This window comes from Vulpes lagopus, chromosome 19 (genome assembly GCF_018345385.1).
Source record: "Vulpes lagopus strain Blue_001 chromosome 19, ASM1834538v1, whole genome shotgun sequence".
NCBI classification, from domain to species: domain Eukaryota; kingdom Metazoa; phylum Chordata; class Mammalia; order Carnivora; family Canidae; genus Vulpes; species Vulpes lagopus.
Window position 1 is genome coordinate 39,244,694 of NC_054842.1, and position 25,409 is coordinate 39,270,102.

General features: G+C 40.0%; 1 pseudogene; it reads left to right on the plus strand.

Moving 5' to 3' along the window:
- The first annotated feature begins 10,381 nt into the window (after window positions 1–10,381).
- LOC121478687 lies at window positions 10,382–11,654 on the plus strand (annotated as a pseudogene).
- Window positions 11,655–25,409: the final 13,755 nt, after the last annotated feature.

Consider the following 25,409-nt stretch of genomic DNA (forward strand, 5'->3'; position numbering starts at 1 on the left):
AAATAGGGATGCCTGGGTGGCTCAGTGGTTGAGCACCTGCCTTTGGCTCAGGGCCTGATCCCGGGGTCCCAGGATCTAGTCCCACATTGGCTCCCTCCCTGCAGGGAGCCTGCTTCTCCATCTGCCTGTGTCCTCTGCCTCTCTCTCTATGTTTCTCATGAATAAATAAATAAAATCTTAAAAAAAAAAAAGAGGAAATTGTGATAGGGATATTCAGTTATTCCCCCCTCCCAGGGTGAATTTATGAAACAAGAGATGAACTTTAGATGTATGTACAGGAAAGGGAAAAAAATCAGACCAAATCAATAACAAGTGATTATTTAAAGCTGTTGTTTAGGAGTATGGTATGACAATATCTGGTACAGTCGAAGCTTCCCTGTGACCCCCCCAGTCCACTTGTAGAGTACACCCAGGGGACATCTATATGTGTACAAGCAGACACGTATTAGAACATTCTGACGAATGTATTGGTCTACTCAAGACTACTGATGACTCTCCAGGAGGACCACCTTCTGGGCCATGGCTGTGGAAGCCATGCTGGTGGAATGGGCCTCCTGCTCAGACAGCTGGGCTCCAGCTCTCCAAAGTCACCCAGGGCACAGCCCAGTCATCACCCATCCTTGTGCCTCACACTGCAGGCCTCTCCGTTCCCACCCTGGGCCTCCGTATCACCACTGAGGTACAGGACACAAGAGGACTGCTGGGGCACACTGGCTTGATAGGGCCCAGGAGGCTGGTTTGTGTCTGCTCAGAGGGTGGGGGTTGCCACCACCACTTCTTTGTGGCTGCAAAGGGAGCCAGGACACAATGGCAGAAGTGCTAGGGATTCATACCCAATGAAGCGGATTTTAACCACTGGGAAGTAAAGGATGGGAGAGAGCCATAGACAAATTCTTCTCCTTCTTCTCCCTTTAAGGACTCATCTGAGAAATGTTTCCACGAGGCTTCCCTGGAAACTTCCTACATCACTGAGCAACCAGTTGTGCTTTTTAGTGAAGTAGAGGGCCAGTTCCGAGACTTTGCTTCCCCTCCTTCTTGCCTCAATGCCCTGTCTCCATTCTTGTTTCTTGAGTTTATATTCTTCCAATAAAGCTTTAGAATGTAAATTTTGCCTCAGGCTATAATTTCCAGGGAATTCAGACAGAGTGTTTACTGCAGCAAAATTGTCACAATGCTTAGACATTGTTCTAGGATCACAAGAATTAATGAAACCATTGGAACAAAGAAAAAGAAGGAAAAATAGAGGAAAAAGGAATTTCAAGCTGAAAACTAAAATTATTATTATTTTTTAAAGATTTTACCCATTTATTCATGAGAGACACACAGAGAGAGGCAGAGACACAGGCAGAGGGAGAAGCATGCTCCCCATAGGTAGCCTGATGCAGGACTCGATTCCAGGACCCCAGGATCATGCTCAACCGCTGAGCCACCCAGGCGTCCCTGAAAACTAAAATTAAAGCAAACATGGACTCACAGTGCAAGGGACAGCCCATGACTTAGAAAGACTTCACTTCTGTTCTTTCTCTGCTGCTCACTCACAAGCTGTCCTATAAGCTTATATTTTAAATCATTGCAATATTGTGAGAAGCTGTCAGTTCCTTAAAACATGCTTAAGTGTATGGATGCCACTGATTAGTCTAGAAAAGAAAAACAATATTCAGAAGAGTAGTTGCTACTTCAGGTACAACTTTAATACATTTTATTTTGTAAAATTGACCAGAATTTCAGAAGTTTGTCCAAGAATTCTGGGGTGAAGGTGACCTGGGATTAAAAACTCAGATCTAAAAACAAACAAACAAAAAAACCCCAAAAAACTCAGATCTAACCATCTTATAAAAGTCACTATATCTTTTTAAGCCTCAACATTCTCTTCATTTAGGTAATGATAAGATAGTCCTTAATTCCTAGGGTTGTCTTGGGTTTTAAATGAGATTCAGTGTCTGGCACACAGTACTCAATAAACATTATCATTACCCTTTATAGCCCCAATGAGGAAAATCAATTCTTTGTGAGCAGAAATTGGTACTGAACGAAGCTACATTTATGCTTATTATCTTGAGAAAGATGAATTCCAGTTGGAGCTTTTGCCATGGGAACAGTATATGATTTTTTTTTAATCATTTTAAGAGTGTATGTGTGTATGAACTCATTTAACCCGTTTTACTGAGCATCTACTGTAAGCCTGGCATTTTTCTTGGCATAAGGATGGATGGAAATCACGATAGATTAGGTTTCTGTTTTCAAGGGTTTCTGATTCATAAAAAACATCTCATTACTGTTCTTTTGCTTAATTGTTTACTATTTCAGGAGATGTTCAGCATTTGGTAGGGTAATGAGAGATCAACACCCCAGGACAGATGAGAAAACCTGAGGTTCGTAGTTTTGATACGCCAGATGCTATTTTGAAGGAAACCAAGAAATGTGTGTTCTCAGGGAAGGTGTGGAAGGGGGGGCAAAAGGAGACCACTGTTCAAATCCCAGAGGAGACAGATGCTGGCAGTGGTCCCAGAAAGGTGTTGTTGCCAGAAGTGTTGAGGGCGTGGACAAAAACAGGATCACATCGGGGATGGTGCTTTGTCAGATATCCTGTCCAACCAGGTACTTACGTTGTTCTCCGGCATTCAATGGGGAGAACTTAGGTCATAGGCCCCACTAAAATTTCTGTCTTCCCAGGGGTGGGATTTATCTTCTTTACAGCCAAGGGAGCAAAGTTTGATTCTGCTCCTCCCCCACTGCCTGATGCTCACCTCTTGCCTCCCTGTCACAAGCCAGGTCACCATAAGCCCACAGAGAACTTTCCTTCTTGGGAATTACCAATTCTGTGGAATTAATTGTCCTAAACCATCTATTTCTATAGAGCAGTGTATGAGGAAAGGCCTTTATCAGACTATTTTAAAATTAAAACTCACCTTTATTTGCTCACTGGGCTCTAAAAACACTTGCCTCCCCCCCTTTTTTTCCCTATTCTGCAAATATGTCATATTTCTGTTTCAGGGTCTTAACATATGCTGTTCTCTCTCCCTGGAATTTGTATTCCCAGATTATCATATGACAGGCTTCACACTGTTTAGGCTTTGGCCTAAATGTCACCTCTTCAGAGAGGCCTTCCCTGACCACCCTATTTAGTGTCAATCACCCCACTTGCCGCCCAGACACTAATTATCTTATTTTTTTTTAAAGATTTTATTTTATTTATTCATGAGAGACACACAGAGAGAGAGAGAGAGAGAGAGGCAGAGACACAGGCAGAGGGAGAAGCAGGCTCCATGCAGGGAGCCTGACGCAGGACTTGATCCCAGGTCTCCAGGATCCCACCTCCAGTCGAAGGTGGCGCTAAACCGTTGAGCCATTGGGGCTGCCCTAATTATCTTATTCTTTCTCTCCCCCTCTCTCCCTCCCTCCCTCATTTTCTTTCTTCTTCTTCTTCTTCTTCTTCTTCTTCTTCTTCTTCTTCTTCTTCTTCTTCTTCTTCTTCTTCTTCTTCTTCTTCTTCTTCTTCTTCTTCTTCTTCTTCTTCTTCTTCTCCTTCTCCTTCTCCTTCTCCTTCTCCTTCTCCTTCTTCTTTCTTCTTTCTTCTTTTGCTTTTTATGCTTCAGGTAAAAAACAGTGAGTCAATCATATGCCTCAGTTCATGGTGCACTATTATTCCTGTTCTTTCATGGATATTTCTCTCATTCAGCCCTGATTTCCATTTTCATTCCCTCCTCTTCCACATAGGTATCCACCACCTCTTCCACATATACCCTTTGATATATATGCAATAATGTAAAATGTCTGGTGTTGTTTGGTATGTGTTTTAAATTTTTATTAATAGTATTGTGCCGTAGACCTTATTCTATGTTTTACAATTAATAATGGGTTTTAAAGATCCATGTGTATTTGCTATATGTCTCTCTGGTTCACTGCTTCCAAGTGAATCCCTAGCATTCTGTAGTGTCCATTTATCACCTCCCACTTCAGAATGAGCTCCTCTAAAGAGTTTTACAACGACTATCCTCATCTTTGCCCCTTTATAGACTCGGGTGAACATTGATCTGGACAAATATCTGGGGAGGGATTGCTGGGCCATATGTATGTACATACTTATATAAATTCTTTACATTAATATTAAAATCACTCAATCCTCACAATAACCCTATGATGTAGATATTATTATTATCATTTTACCAGTAAAAAAAACTGAGTGGTTAAACCTGTTATAAGGTCATTAATGACAGAGCTAGGCTTTAAACTTGTAGATGACTCCCTCCAGGAGCCCCCAGTGCCACAGTTGGGCTATCCTATCTCTCACCCCATTCCCATATGCTTTACACAAATGCCCCTCAGAGAACCACCACTGTCCTGCCCTTTACTGAGATTGTCCCCCACCCCTCCATTGGTAATCCCCTAGCTCTCAGGCTGTGGAAGGGATGGATGGCTCCATTGTTATCTTCCTCACCCTGGCTAGCCTCTGGCACTGTTCTGATGTTATCCTGCCATCCCTGTTTAGCTGCTACTTTGCCTCAAGGCGATGCTTTTCAAGAATTTTGGTAGGGGAGAGAAAACAGACCTCAACTCCCACCACGCCCCCCAGTGGTGACCTTCTCTGCTTCGTCTGTGTTTGCCCATAAGAGTCACAGCCACCCCTTCTCTCGACCCAGGGTTCCTAGTTCTTCTTGCCTAGATTTATACAGATTCGAAGATTCATATACTTCCCTCTTGCTTCTGAGACAACATCAGGTTTGATGTTGCCTTACATTCTTTAGAACCCTAACCAAGACCTTAATTGTCATCTTTGTTCATTTACCTCCTTATTATCTGTTACCCTCACTGTAAGACTGTAAATGGATTGAGAGCAAGGACTTTGTCTTATCTCTGTATCTCCAGTGTCAGTTCAGTTCCCAGCAAATATAGATTAAGGATGATGTAAGAAATAGCCTTGTTTTCCACACAATTCATTGTGCTTCTTGGTTCTCTTTATATAAGATTCAGGGATCAGAAAGACATAAGTACAGCTTTTGTTAACGTAATAGATGAGACTGTGGATAATGTTCTTTATCTATTTGTGCCTCATGGAGAGGAGGCATGTTTGCAAAGAGATGGCTGCTCTATGAAGTAGAATATAGACTAAATTTATTTGATATTTTATATCAATGGTTCACAAAGTGTGGTGTGAAGACTCCTTGGAGATCCCAAGATCCTTTCAGGGGACTCATGGTGTCAAAATCATGTATGCACAACAGATCTGTTCAAAATTCAGGATAGACCAATGTATTTTAAGATAAAAAGAGTGCAAAATACTCATCAATATGGTTTCAGTTTCCACACAGCAACTAAGTTTTAAGAAACCACTGCTTTTTAAGTTTTGGTATAGTGGCACAGAAGAATATCTTCAATGATCTGAAAAGCCTATTAAAATACTATTCAAGCCCCCCCCCCAAATAATGCACTTTCATTTTCCAATATCATATCTGTATGAGGTCAAATTTTCTTCATATACTTTGATAGAAATAATGTATTGCAATAAATTTAAGTAAAATTAAAGCAACCATGTGACTCTAGTTGTCTTCTATTGAGCCAGGCATTAAAGAGATTTATAAAGGTAAAACAGTGCTACCTTCTCACTATATCTTTTTTAGTTCTGGATAATGTAGTTATTTTTCATCAGAGGATGTCATTTATGTTATTATACAATGGGTTTATTTTACACACTCTCTATAGTTAATTAATTGATATTTTAAAATCCCTCAGTTTTAATTTCCAAACTATAAATATCAATAGATATAACCACCAGAAATAGCTTTTTGGGTCCCTAATAATTTTTAAGAGCATAAGGGGGCAAAAAGTTTTAAGAACTTGTACTTTATCTTATTGCAGGGAGATGAACCACAAGTCTATGAACTACCTGTAGAGTCTTGGTTTTCAGAACCTGGAGTCTTGATTTTTAGGGGCAATGTTTATGTCTTAAGTCCAATTCATTCCCAGAAAAAACTGATACAAATAATTTGAAAATAAGCTAATTTTATCAACTAGATAGTATATGAAACAAACATCCATAAAATCTCAGAGGCATATGAAAATAAAATATTTTCATAGCTCAAAGATTGAGGGGTTGAGGGCAGCCTGGATGGCTCAGTGGTTTAGTGCCTGCCTTCAGCCCAGGGTGTGATCCTGGAGATCTGGGATCGAGTCCCACATCAGGCTCCCTGCATGGAGCCTACTTCTCCCTCTGCCTCTGTCTCTGTCTCTCATGAATAAATAAATAAAATCTTAAAAAAAAAAAAAAAGATTGAGGGGTTGAGAGCATCAAAGCTTTTTTTTTTTAAAAGATATTTATTTATTTATTTATTTATTTATTTATTTGAGACAGAAAGAGAGACAGAGGCAGAGACAGAGGCAGAGGGAAAAGCAGGCTCCCTGCAGGGAACCTGATGCAGGACTTGATCCCAGGACCCCGGGATCATGATCTAAGCCAAAGGCAGATGCTCAACCACTGAGCCACCCAGGTGCCCCAGCATTAAGGTTTCTGAGGCCCAGGCTTGGAACTGGAACACTTGCACTCTCTTATTCCGTTGGCCAAACCCAGAGTTGAAGGACTCAGTCTAGGGGGAGTTTATGCAAAGTCACATTGCAAAGAGATGGGTACAAGGAATAGTGAAAAATGCAGAGGCATTAAAGTGCTCCACTACACAAACTGTGTAAAATTAAGATGGAAGTCCAACTTTCTAGTTACTGTTGTTTAACATGCTTTCCTTACTTGGATCCTTGGAAACTTCGAAGTCTCTGAAATACTTATTTTGCTGTTGTTTTAGATTCATCATAAACTCCTTATGTAAATAGACACTCAATCCACAAAACTTGGCTTTTGCCAAGTTTCTAAGTTAGTTATGTAAATCAGTTACTTATTCAACTCCCATTGGATGATCAAAAAGCTCCCAAAACAATTTCTTTATAGTGCTCATCTGCAGATGATGAGGGAGTTAGAAAAGATTGGTCTCTAAACCACTGAGCCACCCAGGTGTCCTAAGTTCAAAACTCTTTAAAAGTAATCCCTATAGCTCCTGTTATGTGAAAGATAAATATTTTATTCCCATTTTGTGTAAAAATTTAATGAGTGTGCAAAACTAAAACAACTGGCGAAAAGTCTAGTTATTTAATTATTTGACTTCAACTTTACTTTCATGGTCTTGATTAATTGACCAACAATGGAGCAACAGCCAATCTTTAATTTATTATTATTTTCTTAGTGCCCATCATGTGTTCGGCACTGAGGGAATCCTAACATTATAAAACTTGTCCTTGGGACACCTGGGTGGCTTAGTGGTTGAGCGTCTGTCTTCAGCTCAGGGTGTGATCCTGGGGTCCTGGAATCAAGTTCCGCATTGGGCTCCGTGCAGGGAGCCTGCCTCTCCCTCTGCCTATGTCTATGTCTCTCTCTGTGAGTCTCTCACAATTCATAAAATACAAAAATTTTTTTAAAAATTAAAAAAATAAAACTTGTTCTGTTTGCATGATTCTATTGTCTATTTGGGGAGGTGATCAGTGTCTTTTTTAAAAAATTAATTACAGAAGGTATAAAATATAAGTTCTAAAAGACCAGGGAGACTAGTTGGAGAGGGGACAGTGTTTCCTCCCTAACATCCATTAAGCCACAACTCATTTTGGAAAAAAAAAAAAAAATCATGTTATTTATGTGGGATTATCCTCACCCTTAGCTCCAAGGATGATCCCTAACTGGCCTACATCAATCAAAGTAATCCCAGCCTCTGGAGCCAAGTGATGGATTCTGGTAATTCATGGAGTTCCTATGGCCTTAGGGACTGGACAATGGGAACTCAGGCAGCTGAAAGCTCACAATTTTTCTGGAATTTCTGAGGTTCAGATGTTCTCCCTCCTCCTGAGGGAATGTGGTATGTTGCTTGGACCTGCTTCTCAACACTTTGCTATGTTTGGGGATATTCCCACCCCATGCATATCAGTGGGGGACAGAGATGACTCCCAGTGTAGACACACTCAGGGATATTCATAGTCCCAGGCAGCTTCCTAGCTGAGGCACAGGCTTCTCTTCTCTGCTTGGCCATCAGAACGACCTGCGTGGTGCTGTGAATCTGGAGCTAGAGAGCTAGGGACATGAAGAAGTTGGAGAACTCATTTTGCAGCATTTGTGATGACAGTAGCAACATCCAAAGTCCTATGGCAACAGTTTCAGAAATAGCACTTAGTATTCTGAATCCAGGGTCAGAATATAGTGCACTGTCTTTACCAAACTGGTTCTGTAGCCTAATTTTCCCTGCGGTTCTACATACCCTTTGAATTACCCAATATCCTTTCAATAAATTTGTTATTTTCTAGGTGGGTCAGAATCAACATTTAGTGCTTCAAATGAAAATCCTATCTTTAGAACTTTTAGCCAAACATCCCCTTTTATTGTCTAAGCCCTTCTGAGCTGGACTCTCTACTACTTGAAGCTAGAAGCATCCTAACTGATGCTGGAGTACAGGCAGTAAGAGTTATCAGAGCCCTGAGCAGTAACAGATTGCTAGAATAGGCCCATGTATATAATTGAACTTGGCTTAATGCATTGACCCACTTCAGGCAAGGAGGTTGCAGCAGGCAATAATCACATGGTGACTGCAGTACTGGGAAGACAGCAGGTCTGAACTCAGTTCAGCAGCCTGGTTTCCCCTGGAACTGAGGGTGAGCATCATGACCTCTCCTCCACCCCTTTGTTGTGGGTAAAGCAGATGAGAAGAATGACATGCTAGCTCATCCTTTCCATTCTCATCCCAACCTAATTCTACTTTGATATTATTAGGTAAGGGTTCACTAACCCATCATTGTGCTGGTCCTGCAGAGTTGGTTGTCTGTGGTCTAGACTTCCAAGGGACTGATCTCATTCTGAGATGTGCAGGAAAGTGCCTCCCAGTTGGCCCCTGTCCAGACAAACCCACTTGCTGAGTATCCCCACAGCATAGGTGACAGCCACGCAGTGTTGGGGTCTTGTTCATAGGGTCATCAAGATATGAGGTTACGAGGCATGCCCCCTTACAAAGTTAAAGTATGTTTAGAAATTATCCTGAATAAATAAATACTGGCTTCATAATTATGCTTTTTAAAATCATGCTTATTTTTCTGTGTTTCCACTCGCACTTAGATTTTGACTTGGTTATTTCTATTTTATTAGCTCTTTGATGCCTCTAAGATATTTTTTTCTAATCTAGCCAGCATTTTTAGTTATTTTCAGTGGGAGTGTGGTCCAAAACATCTTGGTAACCACTATTGTCAGAAATAGAAATCTTCCATTGAGTGTTTACTTTCATCATTATAGTTTTCATTCTGATAAGTTTTAAATGGTCCTTAAGTCTCTGACAGTTTGAAATGATTTCTTATTGCCTGTCCATATTTCAAGATTGTCTTGTATTTCTTTAAAAATTGTTAGATATAGTTATTTCATGTTTGGTGTCTGATATGTTCAACATCTGAGGTCTTTGAAGTCCTTTACTCATATCTACCTGTTCTGCTGGATCTTGTTGATGGTGCCTTATGTTCTAGTATGCTTATAGTTTTTGCCAGAGGACTGTTTGTTCCTTCAAACATGTGTGTGTGTGAATTTCCAGAACTGATGAAAAGAAAAAACCCATAGATTTAAAAAGAATCCCACTGCTACTCCCACTCCCACCCCCAAAAGAAAAGTTCCTAGGAGGACAAACTAAAAACATACATGTACACACATCTATATTTATAAGATTATATCAGCTTGAAGAAAAAAACATGAAAAGATACACAATATATTTTTAACTAGATCATGTGAGCATAGAGGGAAAGAAGAGGGTGAGGAAAGAATGATGTGGGTGATAAGGATGAAGAAGATGGGAAATAACAAAGCAAAAAGGGGAACAAAAGATGCAAACATTTATGATTACATTTAAGAATTTTATTTTTTAAAAAGATTTTATTTATTTATTTGAGAGAGAGAATGAGCAAGAGAGCACAAGCCAGGGGTAGAGGCAGAGGGAGAGAGAGAGAGAGAGAGAGAAGCAGATTCCCCACTGAGCAGGAAGCAGGGGTGTCCAACCCAGGACCCTGAGATCATGACCTGAGCCTAAGGCAGACGCTTAACTGACTGATCCACCCAGGCACCCACATTTAGGAATTTTAATAAATGTATATATGTAGAAAAAAAGCTTAAAAATAAAATGTGTAAACAAAGGAAAACAATATGTCTCTCTCTATAGAGAAAGATCCAAGATAAAACAATTAGAAACTGAATTTAAGGGTGGATTCAGAGAATAATGCCCTGTGACCACATGCAAAGGTGACTTAACCTTAGGAAGCACATCAACATAATTCAATCTACTATGTTAACTAATTAAAAGTCAATAATATTATATTAAAATAAATATGTGTTCCTATTACCAGTGACTGGAAAGACCACTTGGCAGCCAAGCACTTCTCTGTAGAAGGTCAGTTGGAATTCAGGGCATTGCTGCTCATTGCCCACCCCACCCCCCAACCCTCAGGGCTCCTTTTAACCTCTTTGAGAACAAGAAGAAAATGAACAACATTAAACCCTATGCCCACCATGTGTTCATCATGGACAGCTGTGATGACTTGATACCAGAGTACCTCAACTTCATCCACTGGTGTGGTTGACTTGGAGGACCTGCCTCTGAGCATCTCCCTAGAAATGCTCCACCAGAGCAAAATCTTGAATGTCTTATGCAAAAACACTGTAAATTTGTGCACTGAGCTCTCCTCTGAGCTGTCAGCAGACAAGAACTATCAGAAAGTCTACAAGGCATTTAAAAACCTGGAGCTTGGAATCTATGAGAGCTCGACTCCTCAGGGAGGCCTTTTCTGAGCTGCTGAGGTATCACACTTCTCTGGCTGGAGACGAGATGACTTCTCTTTCAGAGTATGTCTCCAACATGAACAGGAGACCCAGAAGTCCATCCGTTATGTCACTAGTGAGAGCAAAGAGCAGGTTGCCAAGTCTGCTTTTGCAGAGTGAGTACAGAAGCCGGGCTTTGAGGTAGTGTGTATGATGGAGCCCGTCAATGAATACCACGAGCTGCAGCTCAAAGAGTTTGATGGGAAGAATCTGGTGTCAGTTACCAAGGAGGGCATGGAGCTGCCTAGGGATGAAGAGGAGAAGAAGAAAATGAAGGAGAGCAAAGCCAAATTTGACCTCTGCAAACTCGTGAAAGAAATCTTGGATAAGAAGGTTGAGAAGGTGACAATCTCCAACAGACTGGTATCTTCACCCTGCTGCATTGTGACCAGCACCTATGGCTGGACAGCCAACATGGAGAGGATCATGAAACCTAGACACCTGGGGACAACCCTGCAGTGGGCTCTATGAGGGCCAAAAAGCACCTGGAAATCAACCCTGACCACCCCATTGTGGAGATGCTGCAGCAGAAGACAGAGGCAGACAACGACACGGCTGTCAAGGACCTGGCGGTGCTGCTGTTTGGAAGGGCTCTGTTCTCTTCTGGCTTCTCCCTGGAGGATCCCCAGATCATTCAACTGCATCTACCACATGATCAGGCTAGGCCTGGGCATTGAAGATGAAGTGACAGCAGAGGAACCCAGTGCTACTGTTCCTGATGAGACTCCCCTCCCCACAACCCCAGGTTGATGAGGATGTCTCTCTCGTGGGAGAGGTAGATTAAGAGTTTCCACCAACCGAGTTTGTACCCTGTGTATAGTGTCCTCATGGTTCTCCGGCAGTCCAGAGTGGCCCCTAGTTCCTTCTGCTGGTGTCTAGTGGTTTTTTATTTTTCTCCTCTCTTTGAGGCAGGATACAAGGGGCTCAAGCCCTAGTCCTCCCCATATTTGTTAAGGGGTTTGGCTGTGTATTGTGGGGGGTTTTCAGAACAAAATAGTTCTGAAATTAAAGTATACAAAATAGATAGTTTTATACCCAAACAAATATATGCTCCTAAAAGAGGAATCGATAAAATTCAGAAACCATTCTTAATATATAATATATTTTAAAGTTGGTGAAAAAAATCAGCAATCAATTAAAAACTAAGCAAAGAACCTGAACAGGGTAATTGCAGTGGAGGAAAAGCAAGTGGCCAATCAAAATATGACAAAATCAAATTGTCATTAAATGGTTAAGGAGATACAAACAAGGAACCTGAAGCCTTCATTTAGTCATATCTGCAGCAAATATTCTCTTCTGAACTGAGTCTGGCTTTCAAGATTATAGAAGTTATCTATTTATTAGCATATAGATTTTAAATGTTTCTCACATATGCTAATTTGTCATTTCTTTTTATGAGTGTGATTTTGTTTTATTTCCTTGAGATTTGAAAAAACTGAAGAGACATCCTACCTAACGACATTAACATATAAATTAATATCATAAAGGATGGGAGGAACCAACATTCTCATTCCATGTTGTTGATGGGACTGCAAACAACAGATTTTGAAACATAGCAGCAAATATTAAACATGTTAATCTTTCGAACTTGTAATCCCACTTTGAGGAATCTATATTGCAGAAAATAAATGAATCAGACAATACAAGGATGTCTCTTGCAGTATTACTTATAACATAAAACTCTGTGGGAAGTGGGGGAAGTGGAGGAGGCAGGGACAGCTGAACATCCACCAGGAATAGACTTTTAAGTTCTATGGGTGTTTGCAAAATGAGATCCTCACCCCCAATTATTGACATGATACACTGATTACTTTCTATGGAGGGATATTCATAATACACTACTAAGTGAAGAAAGGAGATATGGGATGTCATAGATAATGTGCTGATTTTGCTGACCCAGGATTCATTAACCTTTTTTGTAAAATAGGACCTGGGTTTTCCTTTTGGGAGTGTTTGTGTCACACACACACACCTCTTACCAAATTCAAATGTTGAAATCACAACTCCCAGTGTGATGGTATTAGGAAGTGAGGCTGTTGGGAGGTGGATCCACCATGAGGGTGGATCCTTCATGAATTGGATTAGTGCCCTTAAAAGAAGAGCATGAACACTTTTTCTTAGTCTTTGTCCTTCTCCCTCTACCTTCCCTGGCCCTTCACAACTTTTCCTCCATCTCTTCCTCTGTCTCTCTCTGCCTCTTTGTCTCTGTCCCTGTCTCTCTCCAAGACAGCCATCTGTAAACCAGGAAGAGTGTCCTTAACCAGGTGCCAGATTTTCCAGTACTTTGATCTTGGACTTCTCAGCCTCTAGAACTGTGAGAACTAACTGCTTGTCCTTTAAGTTATCTTTATTATGGCAGCCCACACTAAGACGAGGACCCGTTCTCAGTCCATGTGTGCTCATGACACATGCCTGGATAATCAGAACATTCCTCTAGAGACAGGGATTGATTCAGGGATGAACCTGAATCAGGGATGAACCTGAATGAACCTGTAATCCAATCAGAGGCAGTAAGTGCAAAATCTCATAACTTTCATTGATTTTGTTGAATGAGAAACACACTCTCTTTTTTCTGGGTTTGAAACTATAAAGATGTTCACTCAGAGCTGTGGTACCTCTCTTGTCACCACAGAAGGAGACTCCCAAGAATGTCCCAATATAGAGAAAAACAGAGTCAACACAAAGCTAGGCCAGGTGCTGATTTAAGTTCCTAGATCCAGTTACGCTTAAAGGCTACTAGTTTTGTGAATCAATAAATACTCCCTTTTACTTAAACTACTCTCTGTTTCTGTTACTTATAATCAAAAGAGCCCTGCTTAATATAGAGAATAATGTGGATGATTTGATTCTGACTTTATAAAGCAGACCTTTTATAATTATGCATTTGTGTTTGGATAGATGCACATAATGTGAACACTGGGTTTCTCAAGGTGGTGGGGCTGCAGGAGGCGAAGGGGTGTTATACACCTCTGTAATGTTTGACTTGAATACAAGTGTTTGTATCTTTTGTAATTTTAAGGTTTTTTAAAAACCTTATAAATAAAAAAAAGTGGATTTCATATAATTTGTGTTTTTCCAAATATGGGATTTTATAGAGAGCGTAATGACACCAGGTACCTGGGAAAAGAAAAACAGCTTAACTTTGATACTAGAGACCTTTTTTAAAAAAAAAAATAGATTTTATTATTTATTTATTTATTCATGAAAGACACAGAGAGAGGGGCAGAGACACAGGCAGAGGGAGAAACAGGCCCGTTGCGGGGAGCTCAACATGAGACTCAATCCCAGGACCCCGGAATCATGCCCTGAGCCGAAGGTAGAGGCTCAACCACTGAGCTACCCAGGCACCCCTCTAGAATAATCGTATTAGCAGATGAAAACCTAGAAAAATTTTTCTGAGTAAATTCTTGATTTCAGAGCTTAAATATAATTGATTAGTGCTCTTTATATCCTTACCTTAAACTAAAATGATTAACATGCTTTAAAATGGTCTTCTTCCTGGCTAACCTGATGCACATATGAGATGAATCCAATATATTTAGGAAGAGGAAACAGGATTTCTCCCTAATAATTAAAATATATCCTCCCCCATGTTAAGAAAAAAAATAATAAATTATTTCACTATTGACCTGGAAATTTGTCTTTCTCAAATTCTTATTCTGAGTTAATATACTGGAAGTTCTTATAATTTTGAAATATGTTTTAAATGATCACTTAGGATAGTGTTTGTGACGTTTTTCTACACTGTCATCTTTCATTTCCTGATTACAAACGTTACCAAGTATCTGATCAGCCCAAATGATCAAGATCTTGATGTTATAATTTTATGAAAACACAATTTGGAGGCATATGTTGTATAGTACTTATATTTGCATTATTTAGTAAGATGACTTTTTCCCTCCTGGAGGTTGGGGAGAGTAGATCCGTGGGAACATTAATGACATCGTGCAGAAGAAAACATTGCAACTCTTGCCTTTGAGTGGCATTTCACAGGTCCTAATCTCACAGCCCATTTTAAACCCATGAAAGGTCATTTACCTTCTCTCACAAGCCTTTAACTCACTTGAGAGATGGGCTTAGCCAAAGATAAAGCTCCTGTGAATTGGTAACCTGGGTTTGGGAAAAGACTTACATAGTAACTGAGGTGTTGGATAAACAGACACTTACCATTTATTTACAAAGCTGCCTCATAGCTATGATTATCATATTAATTATTTTTTCATAGTACAACATAGCTGTCTTGAAGTTCCTTTTTCCAGGAAGAGGATCAGTTTAAATATAATTACAAGTTGGGAATTGCTTTCTTGAATATGGGTCTATCACATTACTAGGCTGTATCTGCAAATGCAGTATACCATATTTATAGGTATAGGTATTTATAGGTCATGTCTATCATTAATTTCTAGGGAAAAGAAATTAGAAGTAAGGGGTTTCTAATGAAACATGCATGAAATATTACCCATTAAATCCATCAAAGTGAAAATTTTGACAAGTGTCAGTGAATGAAAATAAGTGAAGAATGCCCTCTGAAAAAGCACAATATGTAAATATTTTTTATGTTACAAAATCCATCCCCTAAGAGGGCATAATTGATTTCATTGATTTACAGTACCGCCACATTGTTGTAATGTAAAATTTAGTAGCTAGCCTGGGCATTAAATTTTAAACTCAGAATCACCATCAATCTTTTATTTAGATCTGATAAGCTTCGGGGGTTGCTCCAACAGTGGAATCTTAATATGGTTCTCCCACATAGTGCAATTCACTTTCAGGATATTCTGTGCTCTTTCACAAGTCTGTATGCAAACATATGACTTCTTTCAATGGAAATCATGTACAACTAATTTTTTTTTTTCACTTTGCATTGGAGTGAGGATTATGTTGCTTTGACTAACAACTTACATTTTTTTTTTCTCAGCCTTATTAACTCTAGCCAAGTCCTTCATTTTCATGAATAGAATTGAAAATGCTGTTCTTTTAATCTTCTGGGTTGAATTCTGGGTCACACAAAGATTAAGCAAAGTGACTCCAAACCTAAAATCCTATAATTACAGAATCTCTGTTTAGGTTGGTGGTTTGTCTTCCTTTTCCCTCTGCTTCTAAGTTGAGAAGAGAGGCCTCAACTACAAATTAAGAAAGTCTTGGCTTGTTCGTCATGTAGTAAAGCAAACAGATTTTAAAAGGCCATCTATTTAGCTACCATTTGTTCTGTTTAATCTGAGATTACACCTAGGTTTACAAAAGAAATCTACTAAATTCAGAGTCACCAGGATTCTTTAAAACAGCATTACTTGATCGTTTCTTCCTATAGTCTCTTTTGAGTGGTTTGTAACTGGGGGGGTGGGGGGTGGGGGGAGGAAATGTAAATATGTTAAGCCCTGACAAATTTGAAGATGCAGTTTTGGAAGGAATAGAAATTGATCACATGACTTGCTAACGGACTTCTAAATGGCAGCACATGTTCCTTAACCAATTTTTTAAAAAGATTTTATTTATTTATTCATGAGAGACAAAGGGACAGAGAGAGGCAGAGACACAGGCAGAGGGAGAAGCAGGCTCCATGCAGGGAGCCTGATGTGGGACCGGATCCCAGGACCCCAGGATCACGCCCTGGACAGAAGGCAGGTGCGAAACCACTGAGCCACCCAGGTGTCCCACCTTAACCAATTTTTAGAGAAGCTTGTAATAATTGCTCCAATGATCGACTGAATGTGTTTTTACCACTGACCGTCACCTAAGGGAAGACCATGTAACTCATTACTGTAATGGCTGTAAAGAAACTCCATGGGGAGGGAAGACTTAGAATTACAACCTCATTTCTAATTGGAATATGGTGACAAAGAAACTAGTCACAGATGGAGCAAGGAGCCAAAAGAGCTGCTTGCTTGTCTGGGGTAATCTGTAGTCAGCAGAACTTTGCATGAACATATGAGGCAATTTTTACAGCCATCCGGCAGGTATAAATTCTGTAAAGTCTCAAAGGGACCTCATAGAGGACATTTCCTAGATTTAGAATTTGGCAATTTGTCTTAAGAAAGACTGCAGTGGGTAATGTGACTTTCCATCTTAGAGACAGTGTTATTAATTAATTAAGAGTTTTAGTGTAGTTTTATTTTTATAACTCCGATAAACTTGAAGAAATGTCTTAGTGGTCACTGAAAGAGGAAAAATATATTTATGATGCTGTGCTTTTCTGTGTTTGTTTTTTTTAAAGATTTTTTAAATTTATTCATGAGAGATACAGAGAGAAAGAGATGTCTGTGTTTTCTGTGCTTGGAGAGCCTGCTTGGAGCAGGATGGTGAGTGGATAGGAATAAGGACTTGCTGCCAGGCAGACACTCAGACCTGAGTTCGTATTTCAACTCTACCATTACTGGCTGGATGACTGTAAGCATGAAACTGTAACTGAGTCCAAGCTCATTCTGTTTGTCACACGACAGGCCAGTAAGCCAAGAGGCAAGATGATGGGGTAAGGGAAGTAACTTAATTCGGGAAGCCAGCAAACCAAAGAGACATGGATATTGTCCTAAAGAACCATCTCCTCTTGGCAAGAAATTTAAGCTTCATTAGCAAAAGGGAGAAGCAGAATGGGGTTGGAGTCAAAAGGTGGCTGAGACCTGTAGACATCCCAGGAAAGTCATGTAAGTTCTTTGTCCTTGGTCAGTTGATCTTTGCCCACAGGACTCTGGTCATGTCAGTCCTATAAATATTAAACAGAGCATAGTCATTTCTGTACATACCTCCTTATCTCCTCCGGTGAGGTAGATTTGGGGTAAAAAAGCAGTTTATGCATATCTTAGCTGTAAGCAGAAGATTTAAGCTGTAGGTCACAGCAGCAAGGGAAATAGGAGCAATATGGAGTCAGATATGCTAAGGTTTTCCCTGTTACAAAACTTACCATCTCCGTTTCTTCAGATGGTAAGTGGAATCAAAGATGATTATGCTGAGGGGATGTGGAGATCACGAAGTAACATACCCAAGGCAGCTAGTACATAGCAGATGCTCCAAAATGTTCCTTTACTTCTTTGTTCCCTATGTCTGCCTGGTAAATCACTCATCCTTCAGACGGACTCAACCATCCTTTCCCTCTTCCATCTCAGATCTTCTGAGTGACCCTCACAGCTCTGCATAAACTTCTTGTCATATTTCTATGAAGAGGGACAGGCAAAGTCATAGTTTTGATCTGCTTTGCCACCAGAATTCGATGATCTGTTACAGTTTTTGCCCAATTCACCTAATCATTATTGTTCAAATGTTTTTAGCTTTCTTTCAAGTATTGGGTTTACCCGTTTAGGAACCCACCTCAGAGCTAAACTTTCAAGTATAACTTTTGCAACATTTTACTATACTTTTCCACAACTCAGAACACATGCTTATTTTATGCTTAATGCTTAGTCTAATTGCATGTAACTTTTGCAACTATCCTGCAATATTTTCCCTATATTTTCTACCTGGGAAGGTTTTTACTCATAATCATTCTATCTTTAATCATCTCACAAATCCTTTGGTCTCTTACTCTAAGTGATATTAAATAATGCTGTGGTTCTTTAATATTCATATGTGAATTTAGTCACTTTATAAGTGAGTATAATTTCCATAAAACAAACCTCTCACCTCTATAATTGAGAGTGTTTATAAGTCTTTTATGTTAAACAAGTCCCCCATCATGCATGCTTTTCACATTAAATAAAGTATCCCATTTAAATTAGTTTTCTCTTGTATCTATGCTGTTAGCATTTGATGGTATAGGTCAGGGGTGGCAAACTTTCTGTAAAAGGCCAGATAACAAATACTGGAAGCTTTGCAGGCCATACAATCTCTGTGGCAACTACTCAACTCTGCTGTGCCAGCAGTCACAGACAATTTGTAAATGAATGAGCATGCATGGCTGTGAGCCAATGTAAATACCTATAGAAATCAAAATTTGAATTTCATATAACTTTCATGTGTCATGAAGTATTATTCTTTTCATTTTTCCCAACCATTAAAAAGCGAAACCATCATTCCTAGCTATGAGCTGCACAAAAATAGGCCGAGGGCTGGATTTGCTCTGTGGCTGCAATTTTCTTTTTCTTCTTCTTCTTCTTCTTTTTTTTTTTTTTTTTTGGCTGCAATTTTCTGACTACAGTATAGTTTATGGTCAGGAGCAGATCCAGGTTTTGTGGGGGAGTGAACCCTTTATAATTTGAGGAGCCTTCTTTAAGGAGCAGATGCAAAATTACAAGCAAAATTAGATACAAGGCTTTGGGAGTGACTCTTGCAGATGATATGTCCTTGAAAATCGAGCCTCTTTGGTGTTTTGGTTAATCTGCCTCCACTGATAACTGGACAATTCTGCTGCTGTGTTTCTCAGACCCAGCTCACTACAGGAGGCACCAAGAGAGCTTTTCTAACGACGGTTTCCAAAGCCTCAACAGATTGTCTGGATTAGAATCTCTGAGGAGCCTAGGAATCAGCTGTCTTGTAAAGCTCTCTAGGTAATTCTACTAGGCAGCCAGGTTTGGAAACCACTGTTTCACTAACCATTTTATAAAAGTGAAAGAGCCCATTAGCACTGGTACCACAAACACATTATTTCCTTGACTGAGTAGCCCATCGAGTCACCCCTGGCTTCCCAGCTTTCTTCCCTTGGAAGCTCGCCCATGCCCAGTGGCAGGAAAACACGCCCTCCCTCTGGCTCCTCAGGGTATTCCAGAGCCCATGCCTGGCCTCCAGGACTCCTGCAGGAATCCCCTCTGCTCTGTCTTCCATGGTTCTGAAAGAGGCCTTTCTGGGGACCTTTACTACTTGGGGGTCACCTTGCCATCTCACAGTGACCAGGGAGTTTAAGTTCGGGGGTGTGTGTGAGAGAGAAGAGGAAAGAATGTGTGTTATGTGTCCATTGCTCTTTTTTTTTTTTTTTTTTTTTTTTGATTTTTATTTATTTGATAGGCACACAGCGAGAGGGAGAGGCAGAGACACAGGCAGAGGGAGAAGCAGGCTCCATGCACCGGGAGCCCGACGTGGGATTTGATCCCAGGTCTCCAAGATCGCGCCCCGGGCCAAAGACAGGCGCCAAACCGCTGCGCCACCCAGGGATCCCTCCATTGCTCTTTAGATATCGCTCTCTGGAGGAGCAGGATCCCCACTGCCCCTACCCCCTCAACATTTTGGGGGTCCACCATTTTCTTCCCAGTTGTAAGGAGCTTCTAGCTGCATCTACACGAGGTTGCCTGACTTCAGTTGTGCAGCTCCGTGGCCACAGTGTGGTCAGTGGGGACAGAATGCCAGACACAGTACCAGGCTGGATGCTCAGATGTTCCAAACACCTAAGCTGTTCCTGATGTGGCCCCCTACTTTTCAGGATGGCACTTGTTTCCTTTTTGGGATTTCTTAGGAGGGGTTGTGAATAGTCACCAGCCTTTGTGGAGGGAGCTAAGTGACACTGTGGTCTGACATATGTCTTGTTATAAATATTTATGGGACTGGACAGCAAGAACAGGGAGTTAAAGCCTTATTTTTTAAGATATCCTGGTATTCCTATAAGAAGCCCTGCTTTGCTATGCTCAGGAAGACTTGAATCTGACTTCAGGATAGCTGTGACTCATCCTGCTGGGACAGCTCCCTCTGCTACAACCAAGCAAACCATAGCCCCAGGACTCCAATGATTTTTGGGAAGTGATAGGATGGGGAGACAATGTAGAATTGCCATCGACTGCTAAGAAAATCTCCTTTTTCTTCTCTTATTTTTAACTTCATTTTAGACAGATCCACCTGTGTAATAAAATTGAAGAGACGAACCATGATTTATACCTCTTGCTGTGGGTCCTTTTATGTGTTTCTGTGATAAATTTGTACCTATAAATTAACAAACTTTATATTTGGCAAGAAATAGATAGCACCAGAGATCAGACTTAGGGACTTCTGGCAGGATTTCACATCTGCCATCTTTTATATTTGACCCCTTCTCTAGGAGCCAAAAGTGATGAAAAGAAAATGCCAAAATCAAAACCAAAAAATCAAACCAAAACAATGGAAACGAGGAAATGAATCCTTTTCTTGCCTCATATGCAAGATATGAGCATCATCTACTTCCATTTGGTGTGTATACGTGTATATCTTTAGAAAAAATCTTTCTAAAAAAAAAAAGAAAAAATCTTTCTTACATTTATTTTTTTGTACATTATGACATTTTGATGCAACTAAATTTAGAATATGAAAAAATTCTAAATTATTATTTACATATTACTATCAAAACAGTTTTATAGTGGGTAAGGATGAGCTAATACAGTGAACCATTAAATTAAGAGCTGGAGTGAAATCTCACTCAAGTCATCTTGAATTAATAAGATAGCTTTTAGAAAATTACATTTCATACTGATAAATGTTCACATGCCTTCTCCCTAGCTTTCAGATTTCCATGTATGTTACATACATTTCCATTACAGTTACATAGGTTAAAGCAAAATGGGAAAGATGGAAATTATGTAAGCAGGCAGTTATGGAATTTCTTGTTAATCCTATGATTTTAGAAAGTACTTATAAATTGCAAAGGTAATCAGATTTCTTAAATTCTCACCATTTTTTACAGATTTATTTATTTATTTATTTGAGAGAGAGAGAGAGAGAGGGAGACTGTATGTGTGTGAGAGGGAGGGGCAGAGGGAGAGGGAAGAATCTTCCTGCTGAGCATGGAGCCCAATATAGCTTGATCTCAAGACCCTGAGATCATGACCTAAGCTGAAATCAAGAGTCAGATGTTTAACCAGCTGAGCTACCCAGGTGCCCCAAATTCTCACCTTTTTATTTTTTATCTTTTTAATTTTTTTTCCACCTTTTAAAAGTAATCCCTTCTGTTCTTGAGGGAAAAAAAATTGACAGAAATGATAGGGGTCTTCTAAGGCAGAGGAAGAAAGAAATTATTTAAAAAATGATTCAAAAGTCATTTTCCCTTTCAAGTTATAAATTTCAAGTGGGTATCAGGTCCGTCAATCTGCTCTGTTCCTGTCTCTCTCTTTTCTTTTTATTCCTATTCTGTATGTTTTACATCTTTTGTAGTTGTTCCACAGTTCTTGGATATTCTGCTCTTTTTTTTCTAGTCTTTTTTCTCTTTGTCTTTCAGTTTTGAAGTATCTATTGATGTATCCTCAAGCTCATTGATTCTTTTCCTTGGCTGTGTCTGGTCTACTTAGGAGTCCCTTAAAGGCATTCTTCATTTCTGTCACAATGGTTTTGATTTCTGGCATTTATCTTTTATTCTTTTTTAGAATTTCCATCTCTTTGCCTATAATTACCCATCTGTTCTTGCATGTTGTCTACCTTTTCCATTAGCATCATTGTTTGAAATTTCCAGTTTGATTTCCAACATCTTGCTTTATCTGAGTCTAGTTTTGATACTTGGTGCGTCTCTTTAAACTATGTCTTTTTGCCTTTTAGTAGCTTTGTAATTTTTTATTGATAGCCATGACATGAGGGCAGCCCGGGTGGTTCAGCAGTTTAGTACCTGCCTTTGGCCCAGGGCATGATCCTGGAGTCCCGGGATTGAGTCCCACATTGGGCTCCCTACATGGAGCCTGCTTCTCCCTCTGCCTGTGTCTCTGCCTCTCTCTCCCTCTCTCTCTCTCTCTCTCTGTCTGTCTCTCATGAATAAATAAATAAAATGTTGTCTTAAAAAAAAAAAAGAAAGAAAGCCAGACATGATGTATCAGGTAAAAGGAACCCAGTACTGGTTCCTGTAGAAGCTTCTGCTTGTGGGTTCCTAATGTGATAAGCTGTAATTCTCTGTATCCCCTGTGTGTCTCTGTAATTTGGAGGACAGCATTTTGCTCTGTCACCCGATTTCTCTGACAGATCTAAGAAGAGTTGTGGATTTTTTCGCTTATTCAGCTTTATAATTGTTGTTAGCATACAGTGATAACTTCCAAGCTCCTTATTTGCCAGACCAGAAACTGGAAGTCCTTAGTTAATTCTTTTTAGCTGCAGAAAATGGAAATCTTCTGGTTAGCTTACAGGGGAAAAAAATAATAAGAAAAAAAAATTACTGAAGGCCATGGGATAGCTCTCATAATTGCAAGAAGACATATGCAAGCAAGTTATGGAAAGTTCAGAATCTAGAGAAGCTCTGTGCTTGCAAGCCCACCTTGGCTTCCATGCCTGCTACCACCAGGGAGAGTAGTCCTACCAAGGTTAAGTGGGAGGAATTTTTCCTAAAAGGAAATTTAGGGTATGATTAGAAGAAACAGGGGGTACATTAAAGCACCTTTGTCCAGAGAATGAGGAAGCCAAGTAGTTGCTGAAGTTCTGGTTCAGTCTCCTAGAATTCCTATCCAATGTTATAATTCTGTCTTTAGTGAATTTTTAATTATTAGGGGCTTAATCTCTATATGAAAATTATATGTAACTTTACTGATATGAGAATCCCACTGATTGTTGATGAGCCTTGTTAATTTAGACGTTTTTCACTTGACATACACCCTAACTATTTGTGTTGTATTTGTTCACCTATATTAAGTCAACATTAAGGGAAAACAAATTTCTAGGTAATTCTTTTCCTAATGTTTCTTTTTTGCTTTGAAATAGAACCAAACTCTCTGAAGAACTGCCTAATCCAGAACCTGCTTTGTCTTCCAAGGAAAATTAAAGGTAGAAAAAATCAGAAGCCCAGCAGACTATCTGCCAATGATTCGTTTGGGGAATAAAGACCTTTGGCTTCCTATGGCCAGAACTTTTGATCACCATCTTTTTCTGTTTGCCTGCTGTATCAACTAAGCTTCAGTTGCAGACAACAGAATCCATTCAACCTAGTTGGGGCTGAAAGAGATTTTTTTTTTTTTTTTTTTTCTGAAAGAGATTTATTAACAGGTATGGGTTGGCTTATAAATTCACTGGAAGCGCTGGAGTAGGGTCAAGGTTGAGCTTTCTAGAACGAGAATTAGAATACCTCTCCTGTGAGTCAGAGCTGAAAGAAAGTGGCCCAATCAAGACTCTGACCAAGTCCTTAAAGTATACTAATGTAGATGGTCTGGCTCACACTTTTTTTTTTTTTTAAAGTAATCTCTACACCCAAAGTGGGGCTTGAGCTCATGACCCTGAGGCCACATGGTCTCCAGAGAGAGCCAGTCAGGCCCCCTGGTCTGGGTCACACTTTGAGAAAACTGACTGCAGATATGAACGGGGGGAAGAGAAATCAGCAAAGGCAATTGTGAAACAGTTGCCCGAGAGATAGGAAGTAATCCAGAGAGTATGGGTCACAGAGGCCAAGGGAAGAGTTTCAGGAGAAGGAAATAGAAAACAGGATCTAAAAAATGTCCATCTGTCAAGAAGGAGGTTGTCGGAAATCGTGTAAGAACACTTCTAGTGAGATTAATGAAGCCAGAATGCAGTGAGTGAAGGAGTGAGTGGGAGGTATGAAAACAAAGACAGTGTACACCACTCTTGCAAAAAGCCTGGCTGTGAGGGAGGTGGTGGTTGTTAGAGTGTGACATAGTGGGGAGAGGGTGACTTTCTTTATTTAGAAGATGGGAGATACTAGTGGTACATTTTTAAATGTTTGTAGGAAGAACCCTATTGAGTAGAAGTAGTTGAACATACAGGAGAACAATGCGTAATAATAGTGTGGTTGCTGAAGAGATGGAAAGTGGTAGGATGGGAGATTTGAGGACTGGGAGGGAGTGGGAAGGTCAGAGATATGAAATATCTACAGTGAACAGGAAAGAAAGCAGTTTAGGCAACCCAGGAGGGTCACTGGGCAGCACAGAGTCCTAATCCACAGAAATTGGTGCTTTAAAAATGAAGTATTTCAAAGACCTAATATGCAGATCCTAAAATGTGGGACTGGCTGAGTGAAGGTGGGATGGGGACTGTGGAAATCCTGTTATATATGACTGGGAGGTTACCAAACCTTATGGACCAGTTAAGATACTTCTGATTATAAGCAATGAACACTTAAACTAGATTGTAAAATGAAGGGAATTTCTTGGCTCACCCAAAGATTTCTCACCAAAAGTCTGTAGGCTTCAGGCACAGATTGATCAAGGCTCCCTTTGTGATTTACTCTAGTCAGCCCCATTCCATGTGTTGGCTTTCTTCTTATCCTAGCTTCCCTCTGGGTTACACTTAGCTTTCCCTGAGTTTACCTCACAGACCTTAATAACTGAAGCTGGATGTCCTTTGCTGGGGTTATTTGGAATGGAGATACCATAAATCACACACATCATCATGGTTCTGGGACAGGCTGCACTGCACAGAAGTCCATGGACCACATGTGCCTTGAAATATGGGGAAGAGTAAGGAAAAATTTGATTATCTGGGCTTAAGTATTTTCTTAGAAGATATGGTTTCAAAGTAACTCCTGAATTTTCTTTCTCATTTAAATAAAATTGTAAAAATATACTAAGGATGTGTCTTCAGGACTCTCATTAGACACTTACATTCTTTCCTTCTGCATGCTGATTTTTATAAAAAGGATGCTTTTTCTTGTCATGTGTATTAGTGTTATACATACTTACTATTGACTTAGGAATTGTTTGCTGAAAGCATACGAATACAGATCTAAACAATG